The sequence below is a fragment of the Halictus rubicundus genome, unplaced genomic scaffold, assembly GCF_050948215.1.
Source record: "Halictus rubicundus isolate RS-2024b unplaced genomic scaffold, iyHalRubi1_principal scaffold0326, whole genome shotgun sequence".
NCBI lineage: Eukaryota > Metazoa > Arthropoda > Insecta > Hymenoptera > Halictidae > Halictus > Halictus rubicundus.
The window spans coordinates 82,874-92,500 of record NW_027488867.1 but is presented as its reverse complement, the minus strand read 5'-3'; positions in this window follow the sequence as shown (position 1 = coordinate 92,500).

Genomic DNA, 9,627 nt, shown 5'->3' with positions numbered 1-9,627 from the left:
TTTACCCGTGCAATTTGTAGAACAGAATGTAGTACGGCCGGGTGTCACTCGGATCGCTAATAACTCGGTAAACACGCTTCCTAGTCGTTTGTCATCGCGATACATGCTATCGTAGAGAAAAAAAAAGATAGAGACAGAAGGAATCTCGTCAATCCAACGCTGCGGTACGCATAGACCTTCGGGGATACACTAACTAACAATACGGAGCATCATTTCCAACCGCCGTTTACCCGTGCAATTTGTAGAACAGAATGTAGTACGGCCGGGTGTCACCCTACTCAAGTCCATTATTTGCTAATAACTCGATAAATAATAATTGTAGCGAGTTTGGTGTTATGATATATATTGTTAGAAACCGTCTATATTACAGTGATATCACGTCGAAAATCGTCTAGGACCGATAGGGAAAAAGTTTCCTCTTGGCGGTGGGACTTAGAAAAATTTTCGTCGAACGTCCGACGGAGTAGCACATCCGTCCATTATTTGCTAATAACTCGATAAATAATAATTGTAGCGAGTTTGGTGTTATGATATATATTGTTAGAAACCGTCTATATTACAGTGATATCACGTCGAAAATCGTCTAGGACCGATACGGAAAAAGTTTCCTCTTGGCGGTGGGACTTAGAAAAATTTCCAGAGTTTTGTCGACGGAGTAGCACATCCGTCCATTATTTGCTAATAACTCGATAAATAATAATTGTAGCGAGTTTGGTGTTATGATATATATTGTTAGAAACCGTCTATATTACAGTGATATCACGTCGAAAATCGTCTAGGACCGATAGGGAAAAAGTTTCCTCTTGGCGGTGGGACTTAGAAAAATTTTCGTCGAACGTCCGACGGAGTAGCACATCCGTCCATTATTTGCTAATAACTCGATAAATAATAATTGTAGCGAGTTTGGTGTTATGATATATATTGTTAGAAACCGTCTATATTACAGTGATATCACGTCGAAAATCGTCTAGGACCGATAGGGAAAAAGTTTCCTCTTGGCGGTGGGACTTAGAAAAATTTTCGTCGAACGTCCGACGGAGTAGCACATCCGTCCATTATTTGCTAATAACTCGATAAATAATAATTGTAGCGAGTTTGGTGTTATGATATATATTGTTAGAAACCGTCTATATTACAGTGATATCACGTCGAAAATCGTCTAGGACCGATACGGAAAAAGTTTCCTCTTGGCGGTGGGACTTAGAAAAATTTTCGTCGAACGTCCGACGGAGTAGCACATCCGTCCATTATTTGCTAATAACTCGATAAATAATAATTGTAGCGAGTTTGGTGTTATGATATATATTGTTAGAAACCGTCTATATTACAGTGATATCACGTCGAAAATCGTCTAGGACCGATAGGGAAAAAGTTTCCTCTTGGCGGTGGGACTTAGAAAAATTTTCGTCGAACGTCCGACGGAGTAGCACATCCGTCCATTATTTGCTAATAACTCGATAAATAATAATTGTAGCGAGTTTGGTGTTATGATATATATTGTTAGAAACCGTCTATATTACAGTGATATCACGTCGAAAATCGTCTAGGACCGATAGGGAAAAAGTTTCCTCTTGGCGGTGGGACTTAGAAAAATTTCCAGAGTTTTGTCGACGGAGTAGCACATCCGTCCATTATTTGCTAATAACTCGATAAATAATAATTGTAGCGAGTTTGGTGTTATGATATATATTGTTAGAAACCGTCTATATTACAGTGATATCACGTCGAAAATCGTCTAGGACCGATACGGAAAAAGTTTCCTCTTAGCGGTGGGACTTAGAAAAATTTCCAGAGTTTTGTCGACGGAGTAGCACATCCGTCCATTATTTGCTAATAACTCGATAAATAATAATTGTAGCGAGTTTGGTGTTATGATATATATTGTTAGAAACCGTCTATATTACAGTGATATCACGTCGAAAATCGTCTAGGACCGATAGGGAAAAAGTTTCCTCTTGGCGGTGGGACTTAGAAAAATTTCCAGAGTTTTGTCGACGGAGTAGCACATCCGTCCATTATTTGCTAATAACTCGATAAATAATAATTGTAGCGAGTTTGGTGTTATGATATATATTGTTAGAAACCGTCTATATTACAGTGATATCACGTCGAAAATCGTCTAGGACCGATAGGGAAAAAGTTTCCTCTTGGCGGTGGGACTTAGAAAAATTTTCGTCGAACGTCCGACGGAGTAGCACATCCGTCCATTATTTGCTAATAACTCGATAAATAATAATTGTAGCGAGTTTGGTGTTATGATATATATTGTTAGAAACCGTCTATATTACAGTGATATCACGTCGAAAATCGTCTAGGACCGATACGGAAAAAGTTTCCTCTTAGCGGTGGGACTTAGAAAAATTTCCAGAGTTTTGTCGACGGAGTAGCACATCCGTCCATTATTTGCTAATAACTCGATAAATAATAATTGTAGCGAGTTTGGTGTTATGATATATATTGTTAGAAACCGTCTATATTACAGTGATATCACGTCGAAAATCGTCTAGGACCGATAGGGAAAAAGTTTCCTCTTGGCGGTGGGACTTAGAAAAATTTTCGTCGAACGTCCGACGAAGTAGCACATCCGTCCATTATTTGCTAATAACTCGATAAATAATAATTGTAGCGAGTTTGGTGTTATGATACATATTGTTAGAAACCGTCTATATTACAGTGATATCACGTCGAAAATCGTCTAGGACCGATAGGGAAAAAGTTTCCTCTTGGCGGTGGGACTTGGAAAAATTTTCGTCGAACGTCCGACGGAGTAGCACATCCGTCCATTATTTGCTAATAACTCGATAAATAATAATTGTAGCGAGTTTGGTGTTATGATATATATTGTTAGAAACCGTCTATATTACAGTGATATCACGTCGAAAATCGTCTAGGACCGATACGGAAAAAGTTTCCTCTTGGCGGTGGGACTTAGAAAAATTTCCAGAGTTTTGTCGACGGAGTAGCACATCCGTCCATTATTTGCTAATAACTCGATAAATAATAATTGTAGCGAGTTTGGTGTTATGATATATATTGTTAGAAACCGTCTATATTACGGTGATATCACGTCGAAAATCGTCTAGGACCGATACGGAAAAAGTTTCCTCTTAGCGGTGGGACTTAGAAAAATTTCCAGAGTTTTGTCGACGGAGTAGCACATCCGTCCATTATTTGCTAATAACTCGATAAATAATAATTGTAGCGAGTTTGGTGTTATGATATATATTGTTAGAAACCGTCTATATTACAGTGATATCACGTCGAAAATCGTCTAGGACCGATAGGGAAAAAGTTTCCTCTTGGCGGTGGGACTTAGAAAAATTTCCAGAGTTTTGTCGACGGAGTAGCACATCCGTCCATTATTTGCTAATAACTCGATAAATAATAATTGTAGCGAGTTTGGTGTTATGATATATATTGTTAGAAACCGTCTATATTACAGTGATATCACGTCGAAAATCGTCTAGGACCGATAGGGAAAAAGTTTCCTCTTGGCGGTGGGACTTAGAAAAATTTCCAGAGTTTTGTCGACGGAGTAGCACATCCGTCCATTATTTGCTAATAACTCGATAAATAATAATTGTAGCGAGTTTGGTGTTATGATATATATTGTTAGAAACCGTCTATATTACAGTGATATCACGTCGAAAATCGTCTAGGACCGATAGGGAAAAAGTTTCCTCTTGGCGGTGGGACTTAGAAAAATTTCCAGAGTTTTGTCGACGGAGTAGCACATCCGTCCATTATTTGCTAATAACTCGATAAATAATAATTGTAGCGAGTTTGGTGTTATGATATATATTGTTAGAAACCGTCTATATTACAGTGATATCACGTCGAAAATCGTCTAGGACCGATAGGGAAAAAGTTTCCTCTTGGCGGTGGGACTTAGAAAAATTTTCGTCGAACGTCCGACGGAGTAGCACATCCGTCCATTATTTGCTAATAACTCGATAAATAATAATTGTAGCGAGTTTGGTGTTATGGTATATATTGTTAGAAACCGTCTATATTACAGTGATATCACGTCGAAAATCGTCTAGGACCGATACGGAAAAAGTTTCCTCTTGGCGGTGGGACTTAGAAAAATTTCCAGAGTTTTGTCGACGGAGTAGCACATCCGTCCATTATTTGCTAATAACTCGATAAATAATAATTGTAGCGAGTTTGGTGTTATGATATATATTGTTAGAAACCGTCTATATTACAGTGATATCACGTCGAAAATCGTCTAGGACCGATAGGGAAAAAGTTTCCTCTTGGCGGTGGGACTTAGAAAAATTTCCAGAGTTTTGTCGACGGAGTAGCACATCCGTCCATTATTTGCTAATAACTCGATAAATAATAATTGTAGCGAGTTTGGTGTTATGATATATATTGTTAGAAACCGTCTATATTACAGTGATATCACGTCGAAAATCGTCTAGGACCGATAGGGAAAAAGTTTCCTCTTGGCGGTGGGACTTAGAAAAATTTCCAGAGTTTTGTCGACGGAGTAGCACATCCGTCCATTATTTGCTAATAACTCGATAAATAATAATTGTAGCGAGTTTGGTGTTATGATATATATTGTTAGAAACCGTCTATATTACAGTGATATCACGTCGAAAATCGTCTAGGACCGATAGGGAAAAAGTTTCCTCTTGGCGGTGGGACTTAGAAAAATTTCCAGAGTTTTGTCGACGGAGTAGCACATCCGTCCATTATTTGCTAATAACTCGATAAATAATAATTGTAGCGAGTTTGGTGTTATGATATATATTGTTAGAAACCGTCTATATTACAGTGATATCACGTCGAAAATCGTCTAGGACCGATAGGGAAAAAGTTTCCTCTTGGCGGTGGGACTTAGAAAAATTTCCAGAGTTTTGTCGACGGAGTAGCACATCCGTCCATTATTTGCTAATAACTCGATAAATAATAATTGTAGCGAGTTTGGTGTTATGATATATATTGTTAGAAACCGTCTATATTACAGTGATATCACGTCGAAAATCGTCTAGGACCGATAGGGAAAAAGTTTCCTCTTGGCGGTGGGACTTAGAAAAATTTTCGTCGAACGTCCGACGGAGTAGCACATCCGTCCATTATTTGCTAATAACTCGATAAATAATAATTGTAGCGAGTTTGGTGTTATGATATATATTGTTAGAAACCGTCTATATTACAGTGATATCACGTCGAAAATCGTCTAGGACCGATACGGAAAAAGTTTCCTCTTAGCGGTGGGACTTAGAAAAATTTCCAGAGTTTTGTCGACGGAGTAGCACATCCGTCCATTATTTGCTAATAACTCGATAAATAATAATTGTAGCGAGTTTGGTGTTATGATATATATTGTTAGAAACCGTCTATATTACAGTGATATCACGTCGAAAATCGTCTAGGACCGATAGGGAAAAAGTTTCCTCTTGGCGGTGGGACTTAGAAAAATTTTCGTCGAACGTCCGACGAAGTAGCACATCCGTCCATTATTTGCTAATAACTCGATAAATAATAATTGTAGCGAGTTTGGTGTTATGATACATATTGTTAGAAACCGTCTATATTACAGTGATATCACGTCGAAAATCGTCTAGGACCGATAGGGAAAAAGTTTCCTCTTGGCGGTGGGACTTGGAAAAATTTTCGTCGAACGTCCGACGGAGTAGCACATCCGTCCATTATTTGCTAATAACTCGATAAATAATAATTGTAGCGAGTTTGGTGTTATGATATATATTGTTAGAAACCGTCTATATTACAGTGATATCACGTCGAAAATCGTCTAGGACCGATAGGGAAAAAGTTTCCTCTTAGCGGTGGGACTTAGAAAAATTTTCGTCGAACGTCCGACGGAGTAGCACATCCGTCCATTATTTGCTAATAACTCGATAAATAATAATTGTAGCGAGTTTGGTGTTATGATATATATTGTTAGAAACCGTCTATATTACAGTGATATCACGTCGAAAATCGTCTAGGACCGATAGGGAAAAAGTTTCCTCTTGGCGGTGGGACTTAGAAAAATTTCCAGAGTTTTGTCGACGGAGTAGCACATCCGTCCATTATTTGCTAATAACTCGATAAATAATAATTGTAGCGAGTTTGGTGTTATGATACATATTGTTAGAAACCGTCTATATTACAGTGATATCACGTCGAAAATCGTCTAGGACCGATACGGAAAAAGTTTCCTCTTAGCGGTGGGACTTAGAAAAATTTTCGTCGAACGTCCGACGGAGTAGCACATCCGTCCATTATTTGCTAATAACTCGATAAATAATAATTGTAGCGAGTTTGGTGTTATGATATATATTGTTAGAAACCGTCTATATTACAGTGATATCACGTCGAAAATCGTCTAGGACCGATACGGAAAAAGTTTCCTCTTAGCGGTGGGACTTAGAAAAATTTCCAGAGTTTTGTCGACGGAGTAGCACATCCGTCCATTATTTGCTAATAACTCGATAAATAATAATTGTAGCGAGTTTGGTGTTATGATACATATTGTTAGAAACCGTCTATATTACAGTGATATCACGTCGAAAATCGTCTAGGACCGATACGGAAAAAGTTTCCTCTTAGCGGTGGGACTTAGAAAAATTTTCGTCGAACGTCCGACGGAGTAGCACATCCGTCCATTATTTGCTAATAACTCGATAAATAATAATTGTAGCGAGTTTGGTGTTATGATATATATTGTTAGAAACCGTCTATATTACAGTGATATCACGTCGAAAATCGTCTAGGACCGATACGGAAAAAGTTTCCTCTTGGCGGTGGGACTTAGAAAAATTTTCGTCGAACGTCCGACGGAGTAGCACATCCGTCCATTATTTGCTAATAACTCGATAAATAATAATTGTAGCGAGTTTGGTGTTATGATATATATTGTTAGAAACCGTCTATATTACAGTGATATCACGTCGAAAATCGTCTAGGACCGATAGGGAAAAAGTTTCCTCTTGGCGGTGGGACTTAGAAAAATTTTCGTCGAACGTCCGACGGAGTAGCACATCCGTCCATTATTTGCTAATAACTCGATAAATAATAATTGTAGCGAGTTTGGTGTTATGATATATATTGTTAGAAACCGTCTATATTACAGTGATATCACGTCGAAAATCGTCTAGGACCGATAGGGAAAAAGTTTCCTCTTGGCGGTGGGACTTAGAAAAATTTCCAGAGTTTTGTCGACGGAGTAGCACATCCGTCCATTATTTGCTAATAACTCGATAAATAATAATTGTAGCGAGTTTGGTGTTATGATATATATTGTTAGAAACCGTCTATATTACAGTGATATCACGTCGAAAATCGTCTAGGACCGATACGGAAAAAGTTTCCTCTTAGCGGTGGGACTTAGAAAAATTTCCAGAGTTTTGTCGACGGAGTAGCACATCCGTCCATTATTTGCTAATAACTCGATAAATAATAATTGTAGCGAGTTTGGTGTTATGATATATATTGTTAGAAACCGTCTATATTACAGTGATATCACGTCGAAAATCGTCTAGGACCGATAGGGAAAAAGTTTCCTCTTAGCGGTGGGACTTAGAAAAATTTTCGTCGAACGTCCGACGGAGTAGCACATCCGTCCATTATTTGCTAATAACTCGATAAATAATAATTGTAGCGAGTTTGGTGTTATGATATATATTGTTAGAAACCGTCTATATTACAGTGATATCACGTCGAAAATCGTCTAGGACCGATAGGGAAAAAGTTTCCTCTTGGCGGTGGGACTTAGAAAAATTTTCGTCGAACGTCCGACGGAGTAGCACATCCGTCCATTATTTGCTAATAACTCGATAAATAATAATTGTAGCGAGTTTGGTGTTATGATATATATTGTTAGAAACCGTCTATATTACAGTGATATCACGTCGAAAATCGTCTAGGACCGATACGGAAAAAGTTTCCTCTTGGCGGTGGGACTTAGAAAAATTTTCGTCGAACGTCCGACGGAGTAGCACATCCGTCCATTATTTGCTAATAACTCGATAAATAATAATTGTAGCGAGTTTGGTGTTATGATATATATTGTTAGAAACCGTCTATATTACAGTGATATCACGTCGAAAATCGTCTAGGACCGATACGGAAAAAGTTTCCTCTTAGCGGTGGGACTTAGAAAAATTTCCAGAGTTTTGTCGACGGAGTAGCACATCCGTCCATTATTTGCTAATAACTCGATAAATAATAATTGTAGCGAGTTTGGTGTTATGATATATATTGTTAGAAACCGTCTATATTACAGTGATATCACGTCGAAAATCGTCTAGGACCGATAGGGAAAAAGTTTCCTCTTGGCGGTGGGACTTAGAAAAATTTCCAGAGTTTTGTCGACGGAGTAGCACATCCGTCCATTATTTGCTAATAACTCGATAAATAATAATTGTAGCGAGTTTGGTGTTATGATATATATTGTTAGAAACCGTCTATATTACAGTGATATCACGTCGAAAATCGTCTAGGACCGATAGGGAAAAAGTTTCCTCTTGGCGGTGGGACTTAGAAAAATTTTCGTCGAACGTCCGACGGAGTAGCACATCCGTCCATTATTTGCTAATAACTCGATAAATAATAATTGTAGCGAGTTTGGTGTTATGATATATATTGTTAGAAACCGTCTATATTACAGTGATATCACGTCGAAAATCGTCTAGGACCGATACGGAAAAAGTTTCCTCTTAGCGGTGGGACTTAGAAAAATTTCCAGAGTTTTGTCGACGGAGTAGCACATCCGTCCATTATTTGCTAATAACTCGATAAATAATAATTGTAGCGAGTTTGGTGTTATGATATATATTGTTAGAAACCGTCTATATTACAGTGATATCACGTCGAAAATCGTCTAGGACCGATAGGGAAAAAGTTTCCTCTTGGCGGTGGGACTTAGAAAAATTTCCAGAGTTTTGTCGACGGAGTAGCACATCCGTCCATTATTTGCTAATAACTCGATAAATAATAATTGTAGCGAGTTTGGTGTTATGATATATATTGTTAGAAACCGTCTATATTACAGTGATATCACGTCGAAAATCGTCTAGGACCGATAGGGAAAAAGTTTCCTCTTGGCGGTGGGACTTAGAAAAATTTTCGTCGAACGTCCGACGGAGTAGCACATCCGTCCATTATTTGCTAATAACTCGATAAATAATAATTGTAGCGAGTTTGGTGTTATGATATATATTGTTAGAAACCGTCTATATTACAGTGATATCACGTCGAAAATCGTCTAGGACCGATACGGAAAAAGTTTCCTCTTAGCGGTGGGACTTAGAAAAATTTCCAGAGTTTTGTCGACGGAGTAGCACATCCGTCCATTATTTGCTAATAACTCGATAAATAATAATTGTAGCGAGTTTGGTGTTATGATATATATTGTTAGAAACCGTCTATATTACAGTGATATCACGTCGAAAATCGTCTAGGACCGATAGGGAAAAAGTTTCCTCTTGGCGGTGGGACTTAGAAAAATTTTCGTCGAACGTCCGACGAAGTAGCACATCCGTCCATTATTTGCTAATAACTCGATAAATAATAATTGTAGCGAGTTTGGTGTTATGATACATATTGTTAGAAACCGTCTATATTACAGTGATATCACGTCGAAAATCGTCTAGGACCGATAGGGAAAAA